Consider the following 26,468-nt stretch of genomic DNA (forward strand, 5'->3'; position numbering starts at 1 on the left):
CTTGCACTGTTGGTAGGAATGTAGTTTTGTGCAGCCATTATGGAAAACAGTATGGAGATTCCTCAAAAGACTAAAAATAGACTTACTATATGACCCAGCAATCCCACTCCTGGGCATATATCTAGAGGGGACCTTAATTCAAAAAGATACATGCACCCCAATGTTCATAGCAGCACTATTTACAATAGCCAAGACATGGAAACAACCTAAATGTCCATTGACAGATGACTGGATAACGATAACGAAGCCGTGGTGTATTTATACAATGGAATACTACTCAGCCATAAAAAAAGTAAAATAATGCCATTTGCAGCAACATGCATAGACCTGAAGAATGTTATTCTAAGTGAAATAAGCCAGAAAGAGAAAGAAAAATACCATAGAATCTGAAGAAAAAAAAAAAGACAAATGAACTTATCTACAAAACAGAAACAGACTCACAGACATAGAAAATCAACTTATGGCTATCAGAGGGGTAAGGAGATGGGAAGGGATAAACTGGGAATCGAGATTTGCAGATACTAACTAATATATATATATAAAATAAACAAACAAGTTCATACTGTATAGCACAGGGAACTATATTCAATATCTTGTAGTAATTTATGGTGAAAAAGACTATGAAAACAAATATATATATATTCATGTATGACTGAAGCATTGTGCTGTGCACCAGAAATTGGCACAACATTGTTAACTGACTATACTTCAGTAAAAATATATATATATGTGTATATATATATGTATATACACACACACACACACACACACACACAAAGTGATTGTCCTCCTAATGTTTGCATGAGAACAACTGATTTCCTGTCTGTTTCCAACCCCAGCTACCAAAGCCATCAGCTAGCCAATGTTGCCATCTTTCCCTGAGAGTGCCCTTTATCCAATCCCTGCCTTTCCCCCATGACTATGCAAAGCCCTTGTGGTAGACATCTCATATACAGCTGTGTTATCTGGCTGTCCACTGGAGCTGCCACAAGGCCTACTCTCCTTGAAAGCTGAGCACTCAAAAGGACACAAGGCGTGTGTAATTCAAAATTTAGCCTTATGGTGCTCACATCTAATGGGGCTCAGGTTATCTGATGTTCATGGTATGTTTTTTTCCTTTGTGCCTTAACTGCCTCTTGAAGCCATTTATAAAACAAGTTTGTTTTTAAAAGTGTTTTATTTTTATACAATTTTAAAGGTTAATTTCCATTTACAATTATTACAAACTATTGGCCGTATTCCCCATGTTGTACCATACATCCTTGAGCCTGTCTTATACCCAACAGTTTGTACCTCCCGCTCCCCCACCTTTTTACCCCGTACCCTGCTCCTCTTCCCCACTGGTAACCACTAGCTTGTCCCCTTTATCTGTGAGTCAAGTTTCTTTTTTGTTATATTCACTAGTTTGTTGTATTTTTGGATTCCACATATAAGTGATATCACATAGTGTTTGTCTTCCTCTGTCTGACTTACTTCAGTTAGCACAATGTCCTCCAAGCCCATCCATCTTGCTGCAAATGGTAAAATTTCTTTCCTTTTTATGGCTGAGTACCTATACATTTACTTTTAAAATGCTGAGCAACGTACTACAAAAACATATTGTACAAGTATTCAATAAAATTACCATAAAAATGTCATCCCAGGTCCTCACTTTTCCAAAGTTTTCATGTGCTCCAGGGCAGCAGGAGTCTCAAGTGCTACAGTGGGAAGTCCAACTGTTCAGGGCTAAGGTAACTTTCAGGTCACGTGAGAGGGCCCTGCACTGTATTGTTCCCAAGAACAGGAACTAGAAAGGACTGTTGTGGCAAAGCCACTAGTCTGTTCATTTCCTTCAGTATGCAGTTGAACTGCATTTCCCAGCCCCTTTTGAGGTTAGGTAGAGTCCGTGTGACTAAGTTCTGAGACCAGTGGAATATCTGCAGAGTGATGCAGGGTACTTCCAGGCCTGGTTACAAAACTCTCTCCCTATCCCACTCTCTTTCCCTTCTGTGGAATTCTTGCGGGCCAAATATTGAATATGATGGAATTACAAGGAAGCGTTAAAAGATGGAGGAAACCTATAGGTGTTCGAATGGCCATGTCAAGAAAACTTGTCCCCAACTGTCTGTATTACACTATGATTCCATCTCAGAGAGAAATACAATTTAATTGAATCAAGCCTTTGAGATTTCAAATATTATCTATTATAGCATCACATTTATTGAATACCATCTCTTCTAGTTATTTTGGCAGAATAGGAGTCCAGTAAAGTCTGGTGCATGGGAGTTGAGGTGCAGACGTTTTCCCAAAACCCAGGAATAACCAACTGGGTATAGTAAAGAGGAGAGAAATAACCCATGAATGATTCTAGGGATGATCTTTAAGTAAGAACTACAGAATTGTTCAGGAGTATACATTACCATTTCAAATGCAAAGAAAGGACAGCCTACCTCACAGAAATGAAAAGAAGAGAAAGGCTCTGAGTATCTTGCTAAGACTCAGAGCAAAGTTTATATAATTGATCTACCCTAAGGTTGCTGGGAGTAGAGGCAGAAGATGCTCTGTGGGAACTGTTCCCAGACTATCATATTTTCACAGTGGAAGGAGAAACAGAAAGTCCCCTGCACATTCCACCTAAGTCAATGTCCTTGACCTCTTGTGGGTGTAGTGAAATGCATGTATGTTTGGAGGGTGAGGAAGAACTGAGGTCCACTAGAGATCAATAATTGAAAAAAGTATCAGTTTCCTTCGTCCTTCCTCAAATTATACCATGTTAAGGGTCCCCTACTCTGTCACTTTGTCATATTTAGCCTGTGGAAGAGAATGCAGGGGAGACCATGAAACCAAGTGTAGACCGAGTAGTTCTGTCCATCTGCACTGTGAGCTTCAATTACATTATTCATAAAGCTTCTTTTTTGCTCTTCTGAGAACTTACCCTCCTTACGTGTTGGACATTTACACCTCTATCAACACACTGTATAGAGAAGTAGACATATATAGATGTAGATACAGTTATAGATCTTGAGCATCTAATCAAATGCAAGAATGGCTACTCTGTTTAGCCTTGGAAAGTGTTTGTGCATCCTTTCCAGAGTGCCCCTGCTAATTTCTAGTAGGAGCGATTCCACCACAGGTTTAAGGGCCTAATAAAACTAACAAGCTCTAAATTAAATTGCTTTGCAGTTTTTCCTGCCTTTCCAGTGAAATAGTACTTCCTAATACTTTCTGTTAATCAGGATAAAATTCCAGTACACATCAAGCATTTAACCTACAATTTATTCTTACAGTAATTTTATACGGAATTTATGGACCAGAGTCCATAGTTCAATCATCTAATCTCTTTTCTTGTTTCCAGTTTATTTTACTGTTCTGAGGGGGGAAAACGCAAATGCTTGACAAGAGACTCCAATCAGAAATCATTTATCAGTATTTGTACTTGATGAGGCACAAAATTATACCGGAAGTTTGACCTTGTAATGATGGATTCTTGTGTCAACTACAAAACACAGACTATCCATGGGCTCATATTGTAGAGTCTACTGGTCTCCTTCCCATTAACTGACTCCTGGAACTTAGTAAGTTTAAATGTCATCATTCCTATAAAATTTTTTGGAGGGGGAGGGTATAGCTCAGTGGTAGAGTGCATGCTTAAGCATGCACAAGGTCCTGGGTTCAATCCTCGGTACCTCCGTTAAACAAACAAACAAACAAATAAACCTAATTACCATGTCTCCCAAAAAACAACAAAAACAAAAACAAACAAAAAACAACAACAACAGAAGTAAAAAAATTTTGAACTCTAGCTTAGCTCTGGATATTTGGATGCTGTGTAGTAAAGAATTAATCTTACCCAAATTGGAGTCCAGCCTTTGCCCTCAGCTCCTGGGAGGTGATCTCTGAGCTCTTAGAATGTCTTGCCTGCTAAGAGTGCCTTTGTTTACCTGGGGAGCGTTGAGCCACACTAGATGGTCCGACAATGTGACTTATGGTAGAAACTTTAGGCATGTAGTATCAGCTTGACCTCCAGAGACGATGGGGACAAAAGACCAGCCACATGTCGGGAGTCAACCATGTTTCTGTTGACTGAGTTCCAATAACAACTGGACAACAAGGCCCAGGTGAGCTTCCTTGGGTGACAATATTCTGTATGTATTGCTACACATTTTTGTCAAGAAAAATTAATACTGTTTATGACTCCACTGGGAGAGGACGACTGGAAGCTTCACACTTGGAACTTTTCTAGACATTGCCCCATGTGTCTCTTCCCTTGGCTGATTTTAATCCATATCCTTTAACTGTAATGCACTGTAACCTGGAGTGTAGCAGCTTTCAGTGAGTTCTTTGAGTCCCTTGAGCCAATTATTGAAACTGAGGGTGTCTTTGGAGACTCCAAAAATGAAACTGGGATCAGATGTGAAGGTGGTCTTGGAGGTCCTCAAACTTGCAGTTGGTGCCAGAAGTGAGGGTGGTTTGGGGGATGCCAAACTACAAACACCATGCCAAATGTTTTCAGAATGTACATTTCTAATCAAGAACACGGTGCCATAAATGGGAACAATTACTGACAAACCTCGATTATCCACAACGTCACTTCTTCGGGTACTGCATCCCTAAGAATTCCTTGCCTTCCCTGCCACTAACTCTTTATAGCAGAATGTCCACGGTCTCACAGAAATACCATAAAACTAGCTTTCAGATAAAATAATAACTCAAAGTTTTTTTCTCAATGATTTTCACCTTGTAACTGAGGATGGATTCCTGCAAAGAACAATGGCCTCAGGATATAATTAAATTATACTTAATTGTGCAGCCAGAGACAAATGTATTGTGATAGCTGTTAGCTAATGGCATCTCATTTGCCATCCTGTACTTTCTCCATTGAAATAGTCATAAAGAAAAACCATGGAGAGGAATGTAAGTTGCAACAAGACTGGAAATTAATAACTCCCAGACTCCAGGAGGTGTTTCTATTAAACAAGAAATCAGTTTGAAAATGTAATGTGTTAGTCAAGTCTAAGTCAAGAAAACAAACATCTCTAGGTTTTCCAAAAGGAGAGATTTAATAAAGGAAATTGGCTACACTGCTGATGGAGAAACAGAGAAGCAAAATATAGGAGAGTGAGGCAACTCAAAAGTGGGCAAGAGCAAGAGGCTCCTAGGAAGGGATCATCAGGCGAAGGCAGGAACCAGGGAAGGCTCTGCAAGATGAAAGTGGATGGAGCTGTCTGTTGAAAGCTGAGGTTTGAAGGGACCAGAGTCATGAAGGAGCTACAGTCCCTGCCAGAGGCAATGCCCGAAGCAGAGAGAGAGAATTACCTCAGCTTCTCATTTCCTCCCATATTTCAATCTCCCATTAGCGTCTCTCTTTTGCAGAACCCAACCAGAAGCCAGCTAATGTGGAAATGTGGGCCACCCAGCCTGCAAGGGTCTGCTCCCTGCCATATAGAGTGGAACAAGGGAAGGTGAACACTAGAGCTCAAAGAAAATAGGCAAATGACCAGCATACTACTGGAGGCTCAGGCACAAGCTAACCTGTAGATTTAAACACCAAAAATATAAATGAAAAAAAAATGCTTGCCAATTGCTTGAGGTATTCACCACCCTATCTCACAGACACAGAACCAACCTAACCAAGAAACCAGATAGCAGCCAGTACAGACATGCATACAAGTTGGCCAGGAGTGTTGTTCCACCCAATATAGTGCCTTTAAAAAAAAATCTTTTCAAGACTTTAAGTTATTAGAAATGGAACATGACCAGTACTCAAACCCAAGAATGATGGTAAATTGCCTTCTGAAAATTTAATCTAAGCTATGCACACCAGATTCTATGGGGTTTTACAAAATATTTTAGTGAAATAAATAAGTTAAATAAATAAATTCATACATACATAAAATAAAAGAACCACAACATCCTAGAATGCTTCCACTTATCCAGGAATGAATTAGTCTCTATAACGTAAATTTACAGGAGCAAGAGAAAATCCCTTTTTAGTTAAGAGAGGTCCAGTGGATTAATGGTTGTTGGACTCCAGGTGTTTGGTTAGGAGCTATGTATGTTATTTGTCATTCAGCTCAATATCACAAAGGAGGATGCTCTTAGCTCTCAGTTGGACAGTGAGAGAGGATAAGGGGAATTCACATTGTGCCTGGATTGAACGTTATCATTTAGTGATATGTGTAAAAAAGTGGGTCCTGCTAAAAAATTTTGATTATATCAGACAAGGGGATTATTAACTTGACAGTTCAGGAGGTAATTATACTTTCTTAAACCTGAGCTACCTGTTACAAACACAACTTTTGGAAAGAAATCATTGGTTGTTCTCAAGGAAAATTTTTTTAAAATATAGATTATAACAAGAAGAAAAGAAGGTGAGATGATGGGACCCTGGCTGAAATGACGAAGGACAAAGGGTTGGATAAGACATAGGCTCATATGAAGAGGGAAGTAGCTGAGAGAGAGAAAGACATCAAGAGATGTAACAATGTAATGATAAAATTTAAATTTACAGTGCAATCAGGAAAAGACAGATTTAATACTGCAGGAAAGCAAGTCAGTGATGAGAAAAACAGATTTGAGAAGGATTCACTGAAGACAGAAAAAACAGGCAAAAGATGATATCAAAGAAAGAGAAGATAAGTATGAAGACAAGAGCATAGAGCTTACCTGAAGAAAATCAGTGTTCCTGAAGAAGAAACAGAAGACACAGTGCAGTAATTGGTGGTACAACAGAAGATGATGGTCTTCAATTGCTGAGTACAAAGTATGATTAATGAATAGACACTCATATCTGACATATTTTGGTGCAAGTTTTGAATTTTGAGAAAAAAAGAAAAACGTGCCTGGGCAGATAAAACAGGTTACCTAGAAAAGAATTAGAATCGAACCAGCCTCCTATTTCCCCCTGTGCCATTAAATTCCACAAGGCAAGCAACAGCATCCATGTAATTTTGAGAGGAAAAAGCTTGGGAGTTAAAAATTCTATTTCAGGTGAATTTGCTATCATAGTAGATGCTATAGATCTCTGACTTCAAGACAGAAATACTCATTCTCTCAAATACTGGGAGTGTTGGCTGCTGAGGCCTCCAAGCTGCATCTCTCTCTAGGAATTGTCTTCAGCAGATGGGAAGCCACAACTAGACTCCTTCAGGTGGCAGACCACCCACATCACTGGTCCATGCAGAGGTACAAAGGTCTAGCCTCTTGCTCCAAAATTTGGGGGCAACTCTGAAGGACCACCCCATCTCTGGAGCTTTCCATGGGACTGGCTGAAATCTCTGTTACAAGTGCCTCACAGTTCATCTTCCTCTGCGCATCCTGCTTCCCTCACTGCCCTACAACTCTTGTTCTCAAGATCACTCCTCAGTCAACCTCTGCCATATACATCTTTGTCTCAGCGTCTGTTTCCGGGGGTCCTGCCCTAAGACAATATTCATTTAACAAAAGGGAAATACTTATTCCAGTACCAATTGAAGAATGAAAATAAATAGCTTAAGAAAGGGAAGTAGTGCTATAATACTCAGAATTTAAGCACTGAAACTAGTTAATCATACAGTTATTGTTGGAAGCAAGCTTACAAAAGAGAATGAAAATATAAAAAAATAATTTTTCAAAGAGATTAGATATAGGTTAAACACGTATTTAGTGATGATTGTCTGGCTTTAAAATTCCAGATTACATGTTCTAAGACTAGAAGGTACGGAAGGAAGAGCTGGGGAAAGAAAAGAGTTCTACGTTTCTTATCTTACATAGGTAGCAGTTGAGATTGAAAGAGTCAAAGGATACTCTGTATTGCCTGAATTGAATAAATAGAAAGCTATAAACTTAAATATAATTCTGATATACTTAGAAGCATAAAAGTTGAAAAAATTAAAGTATCCACTTTTGTTGAAGATGATGAAACATTTATTATCATACTGTCAGTAGGGGTACAAATTAATAAAGCCTTTCTAGAAATATATATATATATATAAATATATAATATACATATATATATATATATCACTTCCAGTTATATGGCAATCTTTCAATGTAAATGCTGACTCTGGAGTATAAAGATGCATGTAAAGTTTATTGAAGCATTTTTTTTCTGAGTGAAAAACTGTAAATAACCTAAAACTTATCAATATGAAAGCTGTGAATTAAATTCTTATTTATACAACGGGATATGATGAACCTATTAAAAAAGAATCAACTCTGTTTAAAGGCACTATTATAGACTGATCTCCATGATATCAATGAATCAAAACCCAGTTATAGTGCAATGTATCTTATATAAATAAAGTTATAGCTATATTTTTGACATGTTCATGAATGCACCTAAAAGCATAGAAAGGAACTGAAAGGATAATCACTGAATTGATCAAATTTTCTCTGGGGGAGAAATGAAATTGACAGGCTTTGTGAGACTGAGTGGGGCAATTTGATTTATCTACATTCTTGGAATTTTTCACAATGGTAGTGTGTTCATGCATTATGTACATATTCCAAAATGTATAAAAATAACTTTTTCATAATCAGGAAAGGCTTAATTACTCAAAAGCTAATGTTAATAATATTGGCCAAGATACTTTGAAATAATGTATAGATTTTTCCACCACAAAATACATAAAAATTAATTCTTGATGGATTAAAGAGTTAGATAAAATGGAACCATGAAAAAATAAAATCTTTAAACAAATTACAAAAATATGTGTATTTGTAGGAAAAATGTAGAATTTAACAAAGAAACAAAAAGTAACCTTTAAATGGTAAAGTTAAAAAAAAACCAAAAATATTTGCCCACTTACAATTCATAAGAACAGGACACCCATTGTAATTGCATCACAATTGTGGTTCTGGGCACACTGGTAGTCAAAATAAACAATCAAAAAACAGAACAACAGCAATAACAAAAACAACAAAACACTGGAATTAGAATTTCCATTCTTCATCAGTAAAAAAGAAAGCCAACAGTACTTCAGTGGAAGTGAAACATTTACTCTAAAATATATTTTTGAGATGGGAGACACTAGATGATATTGACAAGAATGTCTCTTGTATTGAGGAGTGGACTCTGTAACAACTCACTGAAATTTGAAGACATAACACCAAGACACAAGTCAATGTAAACAGCTTCATAGCGGAGGACAAGACAGTTCAGTACAATTATGTAGCTTTAATGGTCTGACTTGAACCAGGTGTAAGTTTTAGGCTGTCTAGCAGAATAGATAGCCTGAATGTCCTTTCAACAATCTTCCATAAGAACCAATTCCTTCAATTGGGCTTTTGATAAAACGTGTGATGTGGGCTCTTTATATCATACTGTGTTTGGGAATATAAACCATACATATGAGTATCATGTGAGTAGCACCAATTATCAGAAAAAAAAGTAGTTCAAAGGAGGGAGAGGTGACTTTCTATTGGAATAACAGAGATAAACTATGTGCTGGAGCTATGCTTTGAATTAGGCTTTAAAGGTTTAGGAAGGTTTTCAGAGGTTGAAGTTTGGGGGGATGGGAGTAAACGATGCATGCCTAGGAGCAGGATAGCTATACTGAAAAGTACACTAGACTTGAAGTTAAGAGACCTAGGTGATAGACTGACAATCTATAATAGGCATGAATGAAACAACTGAGCTGAGAAAGTAGAAGGAAAGTTTGGTGGAACACTGAAGTAGAGCTGCTGAATTGAAGCATAAATTTTGTGAAAGAGGGCAATAAAGGTGGAGAGTGGGGTGGTTTGGACCATGAGATGATAGCAGTCAATATGTTATTTTCTACTATGCTTCCAGATTCCACACAAGGTTCTTGGGAAATGGGCAAGGATAGCATATTCTTTGTAAATAAGCTATAAAGAAGCTTCGGAATCATTTGGTCAACTCATTGACTTCATAGAGGAATCTAAAGTCCACATCCATGGAGGTAAAGCAAATCACTCAAGTTGACCAGGTGGGAGGAAAGGCCAGACTTAGAATCCAGCAGTCTGAGTTTTTCTTAATTCATAGGTTATTGATAATCCTTTTTTTTTTTTTACTGAGGATTTTCCTCTTGTAATGTTTCTTTCATGAAGCCAGAACCATGCTGAAAAGATGCCAGACTATTGGATGATGAGGGAGATCCTAGATGTTCCTAATCCAGCTAAGCTCAGAGTAGAAATCATTCTAATTTTCAGTCACTACATTTTGAGGTTGTTTGTTACACAGCAATACTAACAGCAGAAAGACATGACTAGTATATTTTCTAGGTTTCTTTTCTAGCAAGAATCTGTTCTACCCCATTCCTATCTTCTCTCACCCCAGTGAACTTTTCCCACAAGAGGCTGATTGTCCCATTACAACTTGCTTCCCCTGGAGCACTCCCTACTTCTCAACTCCACTATCTTAACTGCACCTTATCTATCCCCTTCCCACTTAGGTTACACGCTGTGTAAAAATGGAAACATGACAAGTAGATGCTATTTCTCTCTAATAAGAACACAGCAGGAAGAAGATTGGCCCTGCTCCATCTCATTACCACAATCATTAGCGGGGACACAGGTGAGTAATTACAAGATGTTGGCTATTCCCCAGATTTCTCCTCTCTCAGAACATAGCAGAAGGATGCTCGGCCATGGGTCACTGATGGTCTTCAGCAAGTGAGCCTTCTGACCTTCCCTCCTCTGTATCCCTCATTACCCTTCTCCCCTCACCCAGGGTAGTCTGTGTCGATGGATCCCTGATCACACCAAATGCCACAGGCAGACCTAGCACTTATATTCCCTATGTAGTTGTCATTACTTCAGCCTAGAAGAGTTTGTCAAAAGTAACCTTGGGTGACATCATGGGTTGATTTGGGGGACAGAGAGGGAAAGGAAGGCAGAAGAGTTCACACTTTCTTCTACTTCATATGTTAGAGTTCCTCTGCAAAGAAAATGTCTGAAAACCACAACCCTAAAGCTCAGTTCCCCAAAGCTCTCAAAGAATGGAACAAAGCCAAATTTTTTGAGAGAAATCAGTCTTTCCTATGGAGCTGCACCCAGTGCCTTGGGTCCTGGCACAATCCAACTTGAAGAAGCAAAGGAATATTGTTTCACAGAGGTCAGTTTATGACTCTTCCCCTACCCTTGAGAAGTCTTTATATTTTTATTTTCTGAGAAAATGGTTTTGTAGGATATCAACAGATTTAAATTATATAAATATCTCACACATAATATTAACTCAAAAATAATATCAACATCTCTGGTTACACATTCACAAGGATCTGAAAGAAGTTTAGATGTTCACCGGGAAACTTCAGTGAGCATGATTAGGTGGCATTTTGACTGTTATTGTTTGTTCTTAGGGAATTTAAAACATTTGAAAGAGCTTCTCTCAAAACGTAGAACTGAATATGAAAAGCATCTGGGATCCTGAGTTAACTTTATAGACAAATCAAAATAATTCAGTTAGTAATGAGAATTAGCTGGTTTCCTCACCACTTCTACACTTCACATACAGAATCTGACTTGGTGAAACAGGATTTCACCTTAGGTGATTTTAGTAGGGTGTTCATATAATACATCATACAAATTAGGGTAATTCTGAGACTAAAAGCAGGTTCCACCAGTAACTACTCCATGACAACAGGCATAAAATGGGATTGTCCTAGGCAAACCTGGATGCATGTTTTCCCTAAATTTGAGGAATATAAGAAGGGACGCTGCACTAAAAAAATATCCCTACAACTTCTTGTGACACTCTTCACCATAGGAGTGTCATTACAGGGAATCCTTTTAATGTGCAATATCTTCAAGGAGAACGAGACTTGTTTCTACCAGTCACTCTTTAATGTAAACACAAAGTTGAATTTCTTCCTTTTTGACAGGTGACAAAAATCAAAGCACTGAAAAAAGAAGAATTTTTAAAGGGAAGTAAAAGAGGTTGGAACATCACTAGACCCTATTTTAGGAGGACTGGACTGGTAGGGTGTCCTCGTTGGGAAATCACAATAGAGTTAGGTTTCTGACTCCAATCAGAGAGTCTAAAAAGGGATATAACAGGTACAGAGGGCAAACTCCATTTAGGATGCAAACTTTTCTCAAGTTATCCCAGGCAACCTTTCTTATACTAAGGTCTACCCATCCTATGTTCAGTGCTGAAACAGACCAAAGCGTGTGTAAGTGGAAAATCTAGGGAAAAAGCAGCTGAGGTTTATTGTATTTTATAGTTTACTTGCACTGGATACAACGGACCTAGAAAGTTTAAACATGAAACAATAAAATTTTAAAAATTAAATTCATATTGTCAAGGTGAAAATCTAGTGAATTAACCTGTTGTGATACCAGTTTCTAAAAGAGGTCCTCTAAAGTGGTATTTCTTTGAGTTAACACTGCTGCTTGATTCTAAGGGGTAGAGAGTATGAGTGGGAAGTAGGGGGAAGGAGAAGAGGTGTCCAGGAGCTTACTCTACAAGCTACATTAGCCAGCTCCATTACCACACATATGCCAACTTCAGTGATGGAAACTGATGCAGACTGGTTAATAATTCAACAAATTGGATTCAGATGGGGTAATTCAGTAGATATTTATACATAAGCCAAGATCTGGTGTCTATATTTAGTTTCTACCCTCTTACCTTGGGGAACTGGTGCAGCATGATTTGAATTGTCTTTAGTTCATTTTTGTTAAATAAACATTTTATTTTGAAATACTTTTAGATTTACAGAAAATTAGAGAGTACAGAGAATTCCTATATACCCCACACTCTGCTTCCTCTGTTATTAACATCTTGTGTTACTATGGTACATTTGTCACAATTAATGAATCAATATATATAGTATTACTAAATTTATTCATATTTTTGATCCAATATCCCTTTTCTGTTCCAGGATGCCATCCTGGACACTATATGACATGTAGTCACCATGCCTCCTTAGACTCCTCTTTGCTGTAACAGTTTCTAAGATTTTCCTTGTTTTTGATGACTTTGACAGTTTTGAGGAGTATTGGTCAGATATTTTGCAGTCCCTCAATTGGGATTTTTCTGATGCTTTTTCTGATGATTGAACTCGGGTTATGTGTTTTGGGGACGAAGACCACAGAGGTGAGGTGCCATTCTCATTACATCATATCAAGGGTGCATGTTGTCAACATAACTAATCACCGTTGATGTTAACTTTGATCATCTGTCTGACACAGCATTTGCCATGTTTCTTCACTGTAAACTACTCTTTTTTTTTATCTCCTCTCTTTCCATACTGTACTCTTTGGAAGCAATTCATTAGGGGTAGCCTGTACTCAGGGAGTGAAGAGTTCTGTTCTGCCTCCTCAGTTGAGATAAAGTAGCTACATAAATTATTTGGAATCCTTCTGCGTAGAAGATTTGTCTATTCTCTCTCATTTTTTTGTTTGTTCATTCAATCACTCATATCAGTATGGACTCATGTTTATTTTATACTTTGGATTATAATGTGGCACCTCTTTATTTTATTGCTCAAATTGTTCCAGCTTTGGACATTGGTAGCTTTTTTCACCTGATTCCTGTGTCCCTTTGACATATCCCATCATTATGGTTAGTTTTATTTGAGCACTTCCTTATTCTCTGGCATTACAAGATGCTCCTGGCTCCTCTTGTGTATTTCATGCCCCAGCCCTAGAATCACTCATTCTTCCAAGGAGCCATGGTTCCTTTTATTGAAGAATGGTATTAGAAACTAAGATCTGAATTTTTATTCTTGTTCTGAAGGACACTTTAAAGGAGTCTTTCCAGTTGACATGTTACTAGCAGTATTTACATTGCCTAGTTGTTATTATTTTTATTTAAGAAACACATTTTTAAGGACATGTGGTGAAGTTGGAAAATAGTTCTTTGGATGCTTAAGAAGTGAAAAATTATTGAGGATTTTAAGGAAAGTTTTTTTTTCTTTTTAAAATTTATTTATTTTTATTTTTTGTAGAGTTTCTTACATTTCTCCTTTAAATCATCACTTTAGTTTCTTCAATCTTTCACTTTTTTTTCAGTGGAGGTACTAGGGATTGAACCCAGGACCTCAGGCATGCTAAGCATGCACTCTACCACTGAGCTATTACCCTCCCCACTTAAGGAAAGTTTTAATTTCATTTTAATATATCTAAACAAGAATTTGAGAAGTTGAATAAGGATTGAAGAGAAAAGGGGGGGGTGAAATGTCTGGGAAATGATATGTAGGTGTTTGATTGATTGATTGATTGATTTTACTAGTATGTTGTTGGCCTGTGCAGTATATGAAAAAAAAAATGAAACACACTCCTTTAGTTGAAAGTAAATGCTGAGCCTCCCACAGGGTGATGAAGTGATGTTTCTATTCCTAAATTCTAGTATTTCAGTGGCAGCACCAGGCTATTTATAGGTCAGCCCTAAGAGTCCCAAACTGGATGGGAAAGTTCTAGGAGACATTTCTTTGATTGTGAAGACATTCACTTATCTTTATCAAATATGTGAGCAGGGGACTTACGAATCATCTTTACCCTTTTACTGGTTGTATAACTATGGACAAGTTGTTTGGACTCTCTAGACTCACTTCCTCATCTGCAGAAATGTAGGCACAATAATACCTACCTCTGTGAGGATCAAAAAATAAAATAAAATGTATTAAAACACTCAGAAAAACACATAGCATAAAATAGATGCTAATAGATGCTTGCTATCTTTCAGTGAATGAAGGGAGGCTTTTGGTCCCACTGGCCTCCAGGCACACCAGAGCATCCTAGAAGCTACTGTTGGTATTGAGCATCATAATAGGAGATTTAAGCATAAGTGAGATGAATCCCAACACCCCAATTGTTTCTATTAATGAAATCTCTTTTAGGTGGGAGGAGTTGGGGGTTTAGGGGACTGTATCTTAGAAAAATCACATTTCATAGTGTAGTCAAAACATTTCCAAAATAATCGGGAATCTGACTTGAAAGTCTGGGTATTAACTCAGCACTCCTTTTTCTTCCCTTTCAGAGGGAGAACAGATTCCCAAGATGAGTTTATTGCTTTCACTTGCCTCATGCAATATCCCTAGAGACATATTTTCACAGTCTGGAAGCAGACCCATTACTACACTGCAGTGGAGTGGGGGAAGGAGGAGAAGGAAAGAGGACAGTTCTTTGTCACTAACTGCTTGATCGATTACAAATGATCATGGTGAACTGCTGTTAGGGAGTGTTCATTAAGAAGATGACTATGTCCTTTATGATACAGGTAATTTTAGTTTGAATTTTCCAATAACGCATTTGAGCAATTCCATCCCCCCTCGAAATCACCTTAGCTGAGAAGTCTTACTGTGTTAAGAACCACAAGACTGCTAAAGAAAAAAGGTCTTTAATATTTAATAATAGGCAGGCTGTAGCTTTTAAGCACACACTGTCATCCTGCCTAAACGCAGGCCCTATAACCCAGGAAAGCAAATAACACGTGGCTGCTAGTCCCTCTGCTTTTCTTTGTAAAATATTTCTGTGAAAGTATCCCCATCGTAAGACTGAAGGCACTGCCCAGAAATAAGGTGGCATGGAAGGAGCGCGGTCTAGGAGTAATAGAGCTAATCTCCATTCTAGCAATACCCTAACCTTGCAATCGGGGTAAATTACTTCTCTTGATACGGTTTTCTAATTCTGAGATGTAATCAGGACTAACCCCCCAAACTAATGGCTTTCAACCCTGAATCCACGCCTGTATTCAATATGCCACTCTATCACTATTTTATAGCTATTTCAATTTCTTGTTCCTTCATCCAAAACACTTCATTTTTCCCTCTGTTACAGCTCTAATCATGCACACACAGTAGTATAGTCATTTAAACATGACAAGGAAATTGTTTGCTTGCCTTGTTATTTCTACCATTTTGCATAGTATTCCATATATTGTAAGTACTCAATTACTGCTCACTGAATTGATGAACTCTATGCTTGTAACTTTTTTCTGCAAGTCTTAAAATTAAAATTTGTGTTTACACCCACAGAGAAAATAGTGTGCATCGTGGCGCTCCACACACTCTTGCCTTGCTTGATTCTCTATCGCTACTTGTCAGCCATTTTGGCAATGTGTGCTTGAGTAACCCCTGTCTCTCTAGGTCACAACGCATGATTCTGGAGAGGACTTTTAGTCATGTGCATAAGAGTAGCAATTATGACAATACTCACTGGATTGAAACACTGCACCAGAAAAGTCACTAGGACCTCGAGCCATCCTCTACCCAAGTCCCCTCTTCCCCCACCTCCCCTCACTGAATCAGTATAGGCTCATGACTTCTTATTGGCCTTTACCATTTTCCTATTGCATCTATTGGTGCCACATCTTTCTGAACTTAGGAGGTTTTAATTGTCAGGTGTTGCACTAGGGTTTGTCATCATCTTCACTGCCAGTATGGACCTAGTGTCCCTGGGCCCTTTGCTGCTCTGTGCTCCTCCACCTTAACACACACACACACACACACACACATATTGACTGTGCTCTCAGTTGGGAGGGCTTTCTTACCAACAGCATTACAGCTCTTTTAATTAAGAGTTTGCTTTCCCAATTTTATGCACATCTCGCCCTCCTATAGAGACATAGATCAGCTCTCTTACGATAAGTTAGGGGATTTGAGTATGTCATCTGATACTTCACCCAAAGCTGGTATCCCTTGCCAGTACTGAGGCATAGAAACTGGATCCATCCATTATTCCCTACTTCAAAGTGTGTGAACTGTCTTCTCAGGACCCTCACTCATGTTTGAGCCTTAAATCCAAGGTCTAAAGATGAGGCCATCAGTCCAAAGTCCCTTGAAGTTTCTTTTCCTTTGGCTCATCAAAATATTACTCAAAAGGACTCCTGTCACTCTGCCTAGGTATGAGCCAACTCTATAGAGTCATGCGAGCACATCTCTCCCCAACCCCACAGTCTCCAAAACATTCTCTGCAAGTTTTCCACCTTCCCTAAATCACTTTTAAAAACAACTGTATAGTACATATTTTCAAAACTCAAGCTCAGATTTGCACAGTTAAGTTTTCTTCAGAGAATATTTTTAAAAGGTTTTAAGCTATTTAGATGCAACCTGAAATGTCAAAATCCTTCTATGCTTTAAAAAAATACTCACAATGTTCCTTTCAACTCTAAAAATCAGAACCTTAGTGCTAGATGTTAATGATTTACAGGCTGTTTCTGCCATTTTCTCTGAAACAAATTCCTTTCCTCTTTCCACCCTCCAATCATCGATCTTTGGCCTCAGTCCCTTCATTTTTGACTTAAAGATTTTTAATATAACCTTATTCCAAAAGTCCAAAGGGAAGCCGCTGACAAGCCAAAGAAATCTGAATGGGGAACATGTAACATGTCACTATGATTAAGGCTTCTTGTTAATGCTGGAGGCAAATCTCAGTAGGCAAGATATAGAAAACCAGCCGGTTAAGTAGAAGTCCCATTACTGGTCTCTCTGTGATCATACAAACCATCTTGGGACTGTTCTCTGACCATTTTCTGTTCCTCTCCCTCCATTGTCTGTGATGTATAAATGCATAGGGCCTGGCCCTGACAAACAGCAAATATAGTAGTCTGTTTCTGCCTCAGTAAGCATGAAGAGAAGAAGGCATGGCTTTTCAGTGCATGATGAACCGCCTCCCTAAAGGAGAAAGGTGGAAAACTAATACGGGGACCAGACTTTTACTTGGATCCAAATATTTATTAATACAACAGACATCTGTGTCACCACAATGCTTCTGGAGAGCAAATCCACTTCTTCCCAAGATGCTGAATGCAATGTTTTTCAATGTTGGGTACTGGCCAGCCTCTCTGGTGTTTTTTCCTTGACTGTGGACTCAACTGCATAGAATCAATTCTCATTATTCACAGTACTATGAAGTTGCCATGAACTCTGAATTAGTGAATATTGAACTACTGCTACTAGGAGAAACAGGATTAAGTTTCTGAGGGCCTTTGGTCACATTTTTGTCCATTGATCAGTACCTAACCTTGTTTTTTTGTGTGTTTACTTTAAAGATAGATTCTTTTATACATGGTGATCTACTAATACTGAGCTTATGGCCAGCAGCACTATAACTCATGTCTGGGCAAAGCATAGCCAATGCTCATATTTTCCCTGTAAGACACATCACAACTTTCTTGGACTCAGGAGCACTAAACAGCACTTCAGCATGTTGCTTGAGGGCCATTTTAAAAGTAAAATCACCAACAAGTAACACAAAAATATGAAAAATACGGCACTAAATAAACTGTGAAAAGGAGATTTATTTACAGTCTGAGAGCTAAAACAAGAAAGCAGAGAGTCATCTTGTTAGACCTCAGCTGAGAACCTGAGTATCAAGAGTTCACCACTCTGTACATGTCCACGAATGACTGTGAAAGTGTCACAATTATTGATTTGGGGGCTACAAATAAATTTTAGTGGGGAGGTAAATTTGTAAATATGGAAGCTGGGAATAATGAGGACTCGCTGTATAATTATTGTATAAATGCAAGCATACAAATTTCAACCAAGTACATGCAGTGCTGTTTGAAGCAGAGGGAATGTGAGAAAATAACAGCAAGCTAGCTCATGGGAACACATTTATAGTTTTATTGCTATCAGCAGCCAAGGAAGAAAACTCCACACCTACAGTGGTTAATGATAAAGGTTTGTACTTAAATGTAAGCCTTAGACACTTAATACTTAGCTTATTCATTAATTTTCTGCACTCTGAAAAATATGGGTGAACTGAAGCAACCATTGAAAGATGAGTGGCCTCTAATATGTCATAATAATGGTATTTATCATTTAATGGTTGCTTGTTATGTCAAGAATTATTATGCTAATCATTGTAATCATTTAATTTGTACAATGATCCTGCGGGACAAGTAGTAGCATCCCCATTTTATATTAGAGGAATTTGCTCCTTAGAGATAAATAAAAAATGTATGAGGCCATAAAATTAGTAAGCAAAATATTCACAATTGAAATCTAGGTGTTTCTGATTCCAAAAACCCATACTTTTTTATTTTTTTAATTGAAATATAGTTGATTTACAATGTTGTGTTAGTTTCAGGTATACAGCAAAGTGATTCAGTTTTGTGTGTGTGTGTGTGTGTATGTATGTGTATATATATATATAGTAAAATATATATATTATTTTTCAGATTCTTTTCCATTATAATTGCAAGATTGAATATACTTCCCTGTGCTATATGGCAGGTTCTTGTTGTTTATTTATTTTATATATAGTAATGCACATGTTAATTGCAGGCTCCTAATTTATCCCTCTCCATCCCTTCCTCATTGGTAACCATAGATTGTTTTCTATCTGTGAATCTACTTCTGTTTTGTAAGTTAATTTGTGTCATTTTTTTAGATTCCACATATAAGTGCTATCATATATTTGTCTTTCTCTGTTTGACTTACTTTACTTAATATGATAATCTCTAGGTTCATCCAAGTTGCTGCAAATGGCATTATTTTATCATTTTTTATGGCTGAGTAGTATTTCATTATATATATATATACCACAACTTCTTTATCAATTCATCGGCCAATGGGTATTTAGGTTGCTTCCATGTCTTGGTTATTGTAAGTAGTGCTGCTATGAATATTGCGGTGCATGTATCTCTTTGAATTAGAGTTTTCTCTGGATATATATGCCCTGGAGTGGAACAAATGGTAACTATTTTTAGTTTTTTAAGGAACCTCCATACTGCTCTCTATGGTGGCTGGACCAATTTACATTGCCACCAGCAGTGTAGGAGGGTTCCTTTTTCTCCACATCCTTTACAGCATTTATTTGGAGACTTTTTGATGATGGCCATTCTGACAGATGTGTGGTTATACCTCATGGCAGTTTTAATTTGCATTGCTCTAATAATTAGAGATGCTGAGCATCTTTTCATGTGCCTGTTGGCCATCTGTATGTTTTCTTTGGAGAAATGTTTCTTTAGGTCTTCTGTCCATTTTTTATTGTTTTTTTTTAATATTGAGCTGTATGAGTTGTTTGTATATTTTGGAAATTAATTCCTTGTCCTTGCATCATTTGCAAATATTTTCTCCCAGTCCATAGGTTGTCTTTTCATTTTGTTTATCGTTTCCTTTGCTATGCAAAAGCTTTTAAGTTTAATTAGGTCCAATTTGTTTATTTTTGTTTTTATTTCCATTACTCCAGTAGACAGATCCAAAATATTGCTGTGGTTTATGTCAAAGAGTGTTCTGCCTACGTTTTCCTCTAGGAGTTTTAGAGTATCTGATCTTACATTTAAGTCTTTAATCCATTTTGAGTTTGTTTTTGTATATGGTGTTAGAGAATGTTCTAATTTCTCTTTTTACATGTAGCTGTCCAGTTTTCTCAGCACCACTTATTGAAGAGACTGTCTTTTCTGCATTGTATATTCTTGCCTCCTTTGCTGTAGAATAATTGATCATAAGTGCATGGGTTTATTTCTGAATTGTCTATCCTGTTCCACTGATGTATATGTCTGTTTTTGTTTAACCATAGCACACATGTAATATAGCTTCAAAACAGCATACTCTTTTTTTATTGTTTGCTTTCTGACTTTTTATTAATTGCAGTATAGTTGATTTGCAATGCTTCAGATGTACAGCAAAGTGATTCAGTTTTATATATATTCTTTTTCAGATTCTTTTCCACTGTAGGCTATTACAAGATATTGAATATAGTTCCCTGTGCTATATAGTAGGTCCTTATTGTTTATCTATTTTATATATAGTAGTGTGCAAAGTAGCATACTCTTACATGAAACACATTTACCAACTGGAGTACAATATTTATATGCAATTCTTTTTGTTTTTAGCCTTCAAATAACCAATCAAAATATATCCTGGTTGTTATTTTTATACTTGCATATAGTAATGTTCATGCTTTGTGCTGTACATTTCCATGAGGTCTGACAAATACATAGGGTCATGTATTGACTACTACAGTACCGTATACAACAGTTACATCACTCTAAGAATTCAGTTGCAGTTGCTCATTTTTAACTGGGTTCTTTGTTTTCTTATTCTTATGTTTTGAGTATATATTTTGGATTCAAGTCCTTTAATAGGTATATGCCTTGAGTATATTTTCCCCAGTCTGTCATCTGCATTTCCATTCACTTAACAGTGCCTTTCTAAAAGTAGATTTTAATTTTGATGAAGTTTATCATTTATTTCTTTTATAGATCATGTTTTTGATATCATATTTAAGAAATGTTTGCCTAACCCAAGGTCACAAAGACTTTCTCTTTTATAGTTTTAGGTTTTTCATTATGGTCTATGAGCATATCTATTCTTTCAGCAACATTTATTTACAAGAGTACCTTTTCTCTACTTAAATACCTCTGTATTTCTTTTTTCAAAAATTAGTTGTCCAAACATGTGTAGGTCTACATATGAATTCATTATCCTATTCCACTGATCCAGTTGTCTATATTGACACCAATACCACACCATCTTGACTACTACAGCTTTATAAAAAACCTCAAAATGAGGTAGTGTGAGCCCTCTAATTTCTCTTTTTTTTTCAAAGAGATTTTGCCTATTCTAAATCCTTTGAATTACCATTTTAATTTTAGGATTAGCTTGCAAATTTTATAAAATGGTCCACTGGAAGTTTGACAGGGATCGTATTGAATCTATAGATAATTTGGGGAGGGTTGAAATACTAATACTGAGTCTTTCAGTGTATAAATAAGTTATATCTATCTCTCCATTTATTTAGGTCTAGAATTTCTCCCACCAACATTTTGCAGGTTTAAGTGTATAGGTCTTGCAAACTTTTGGCAGATTTATTCTGAAGTGTTTATTATTTTTATATTACTTTTATAAATTATTATTTTTAAAATTCTAAATTCTGATTATTCACTGCTAGTACACAGAAATAAAACTGATTCATATATACTGATCTTGTATTGTAGAACTTGCTAAATTCACTTATTAGTTTTAATGGTTTTTTTTTTTTGTAAATGCCATTGGGTTTTCTACATAGATGATCATGTTATCTGTGAATACAATATCAATTCTTCTTTTTCAATATGTGTGCCTTTTATTTCTCTTGTCTGACTGCACAGCAGAGAACCCTCAGTGCAGTTTTAAATAAAATGGTGAGAGAAGATGTCCCATCTTTTTGCTGATGGTAAGTGAAAGGAAGGAATTCAGTATTTCACCACTAAATATGATGTTAGCTGTAGATTATTCATAGACGTCATTTGTCAGTTTGAAGTTTCTTTCCAGTCCTAATTTTCTGAAAGCTTTATCAAGAATGGACATTAGATTTTGTTAAATGCTTTTATTGTGTCTGCATATATGGCTTTTATATTTTCAGCTTGTTAGTATGGTGAATTCTATTAATTAATTTTCAAATATTAAGCCAACCTTGCATTCTTAGGATATCCCTAACTTGGTCATAAGGTACTATTGTTTTTACATATTGTTGAATTCTGCTTGCTAAAATTTTATTTAGAATGTTTACGTATATGTTTATTGAGAGTGTGCCTCTGTTGTCTTTTGTTGATTTGTTTTTGTTTTTTCTGCAATGTCTTCATCTGGTTTTGGTATCACAGTAACACTAGAAACATACAATGAGTTGAGAAGCATGCCTTCTACTTAAATATTCCAAAAGCATTTGTGTATGACTGGTTTTACTTCTTCATTATCTACTTGATAGAATTAACCAGTGAAACCATTTGGGCTTTGAGTTTTCTTTGTGGTAAGTTTTTGAATCAGAAATTCAACATATTTAATAAATACAGAGCTATTCCAATTATATTTTCCTTCTTGAATGAGCTTTAGTAGTTTGTGTCTTTCATGGAATTTTTCCATTTCATCTAAATTGAGAAAATTATAAGCATAAAGTTGTTCACAATATTCCTTTATTATTCTTCAAAAATCTGTAGATTGTATAGTGATCTAACTACTCTCATTTCTGATATTGGTAAGTTATGTCTTCATATTTTTTTCCTGAATGGCCTGTTTAGAGGTATCAATTTTATTTGTCCCAGAAAAAAAAACCCTTTTGGTTTCATCAATTTTCTCTATTGTTTCTATTTCAAGTTCATTGGTTTCTTCTCTAATATTTTATTTCTTCTATTTATGTTGAGTTTTTTGTTCTTTTTCTAATATTCTAAGGTGGGCACTGAAGTCACAGATTTGAAAATGTTTCCTCTTCTAATGTAAACATTTGGTACTGTAAATGTCTTCCTCAGTGCTGCTTTAGTGACATTCAACAAATTTGTATCCATTTTGTTTTGATTTTCGTTCAATTCAATATACTTTTTAATTTCTCTTTTTATATTTGTTTGAAGCATGGGTTCTTTCAATTAGCAATAATCGCGCCTCGGATAAACCTCATTGGCTACGATACTGCCACTGCGCAAAGCTGAAGCATGGGTTCTTTCAAAGTGTGTTATTTTGTTTCCGAATATTTGGAGTTATTCCAGAGATCTCTCTGATATTGATTTTGAATTCAATTCCCTTGTGGTCAGAGAATATGCTTTATATAAATTGAAACTTTTAAAATGTACCAAGACTTTTTTCATGGACTGGAAAATAATTTATCTTGATAAATGTTCCATGTGAAAATGAAAAAAATATTACTTGGAAACAACATGATCTTTTGGGCCTTGTTTTTGATTTATAATGCAATTCCAGAGCAGAAACCAGTCTGAGGCTGATTATTCCCCACCACTGAGTCAAGATCTTCTTGAGTACTTTACCTAATGTTCTATGAATTATAAATTTTCTAGTCTGACTGACAGCACTATTCTTGGCCCCTGTGTGAACACTAGGCATTGTTTTAATTCTTTTGGATGGTCCTTGACCAGTCTTCGATAGTTTCCCCACACGCATGTGTTTATCAGTACTCTGCTGAATAACTGGGATTGGCCCTCCGTAGATGTCTGAAAGTTCTCTTTATTCCCATTTCTTTCTGCTTTTGTATTTCGTCTTGTGAGTTTTATCTGTCTCCATGTACCTAGAGAGTCGGATTCATCACTAAAATTCAGAGTCTGCCAGGCTCTATCTCAGTTTCCCCTTTCTTTACCATGGCCTGGATATTCTCTGAAGGCAATAAACTGAGGGAATCTTAGGGCTCACTTTGTGTGTTTCCCATCTCTCAAGGATCACTATCCTCCATTGCTTGTTATCCAGTGTCTTTAAAAGTTTTGTTTCATTTATTTTTTTCTAACTTTTGGGTTATTTCAGATGGTAGAGTAAATTTAGTCCCCGTAATGCTAGCTTGACTAAAAGCAGAAGTTTCCCTTTCTGCAGTATAAAATTGTGGTTTTAAACAAAGAGTTGAGTTTTCTGTATGTCCTATATCAAGAAGAAAATCTAAACAAAATTACCTGATTTAACATGCTGCTAATCACCTTTTCTATAATATGAAGAAGAATTTCTTTAAAAGCACTTTCCAAGATTTGGTCATTTTCTGTAGATTCAGATTAATAGAATAAAATTACTTACTCAGATGAACAACTTGCTTGAGTTGGATGAGATCATATGTCTATTTTTAGCTGAGATTTAGCGTCTGCTTGCAAGCAAGGATAAATCTTCCTGAGCAGAGGTACTGGCATCTGTCTGCTCTGTTCAGTTCTATGAAAGGTAACAATTCCCTGTCATGGTATAATTTACATTCCATACTTTCATTTAGAAAAAAAAAAAAGGGTAAAGAGCTCCTTTCTGAGCCAGATTTTCTCAGAAACATCATAATCACAGTTATAGGGCCTTTCTTCCTTTCATGGAAACCTAAGAACTATAGAAAATGTTTTGCTCAAAATCAGCATCCATACCCATTGTTATGAACTTAGTGTTTGCTTGCCCCCCAAATCCATATGTGGAAGCCCTAACCCTGCAGTGGGATGATATTTGGAGGTAAGAACTTTGGGAGGCTATTAGGTTTAGATTAGGTCACAAGAGTGGTATCCTCATGATGAGATTGGTATCCTTATAAAAAGAGGAAGAGACAGAGAGATATCTCTCTCTCTCTCCAAGAGCACAAGCTGAGGAAAGGCCATGTGAGGATCTAGCAGGAAGGCAGCTGTCTGCAGCACAGAAGGTGGGTTTGCATCAGACACTGAATCTACCAGCACCTTGGTATGAGATTTCCTAGACTCCAGAACTGTGAGAAATAAATGTTTGTTGTTTAAACCACTCTGTCTATGATGTTTTGTTTTAGCAGCCCAAGCAGACTAAGAGACATATAATATAGATAAAAGGAATTCTAATTTCTAAGCTGTCCAGAATTCTGATGGGCTAATTAAATACTCAGCCTATAATTCAGTTTTTGGTCAGCGGTATTAGCATAGCAATATTAGACTAACTTACAGAGACGTTGCAGAGAGTAATCTATAAAACATTTGCATAGAGCAAGCATAAATAAGAAATGTTTTAAAATTGGGTTCCTGATATTTTCTAAAAGATTTTTCATAAAACCTCAAGACCAAGGAATTCTTATACAATTATTATTAATATTGCATTTCTCTTTATTCCTCCACAAGAATGACAAGAATGTTCTATTTATGGAGAAGACCCTGTTGCCATATTGATTAAATGCCAGGTAACCTATTATATTCACTTGAGTGTTCCAGTTCAATAAGAACACCACAATTCTTCCCTTCACCCTCAGGAAATTTGGCCAAGTGATTGTAGTGAAAGTCCTTATACAGTGAGAGCAAAAATATTTTGGTTCTACCCTATCAAAATGAAAGAAAGAAGAGTATCTACAAGGGGACATTTTACTTAGCTGGTTATGAGGGATTCTTAGGCCTAGAGCTAGAAATGATAGTTCCTGGATTTTAAAACAGCTGTTTTTTTCATAGTTTCTTTTATTTTGCATTTGAAGTTAGAAATTTTCACTGGCTAGGCCAAGTAGAAATTTGAGGCAATTGTCAAAATGGTTCTGTGAGAAATGCATGCAACCAAAACATACCACAGAAACGCAGCCGAACCCAAACTTTTCACTAAAAACAGTGAACTATGGATTTGCTTTTGCCTGAGTTATTTAGATAATTTCTTCATTTTTTTCTCTTTGATTTTCCAGTAAAGACATGACAAGAGAATATTCATTTCCACAATGACTCCTGTGTCACATAGAAATATAATTAGTGTGAAAACAGTTATCTCCAATAAGGAAATAAAATAATTCATTTAGCAAGGGGGAGGGTATAGTGGTAGAGCGTGTGCTTAGCATGCATGAGGTCCTGGGTTCAATCCCCAGTACCTCCATTAAATAAATAAATAAATAAACAAACCTAAATACCCCCCTTAAAAAAACCAAAACAGTAATTCATTTAGGAAGAAGTCTTTTTTTTTTTTTTTCAAAAGAACACTGGTCAACTATACTTTACACCATCTTGAAATTATATTCCTGGTTAATTCAGAATTGAAATTCTAAAATTAGTTAAAGGTAAACTGGCTTATATAGCTTTAACATTGTTGATTAGAGAACTAGAAAGCTTAGAAATATATGAGTTCTCTTTGACTGAGCTGGCAAAAAGGAGAGAAAAAAACCAATTTTTATTACAAAATGGGGCCACTATGAAAGATATAAATACAAATGTAAACACTAAAAGTATA

The 26,468-nt window shown here is 36.5% G+C and overlaps 1 pseudogene; it reads right to left on the minus strand.

The window, feature by feature from the left end:
* Positions 1-23,204: 23,204 nt before the first annotated feature.
* LOC116277256 (U4 spliceosomal RNA) lies at positions 23,205-23,273 on the minus strand (annotated as a pseudogene).
* Positions 23,274-26,468: the final 3,195 nt, after the last annotated feature.

The sequence above is a fragment of the Vicugna pacos genome, chromosome X (genome assembly GCF_048564905.1).
Source record: "Vicugna pacos chromosome X, VicPac4, whole genome shotgun sequence".
Taxonomy (NCBI): Eukaryota; Metazoa; Chordata; class Mammalia; order Artiodactyla; family Camelidae; genus Vicugna; species Vicugna pacos.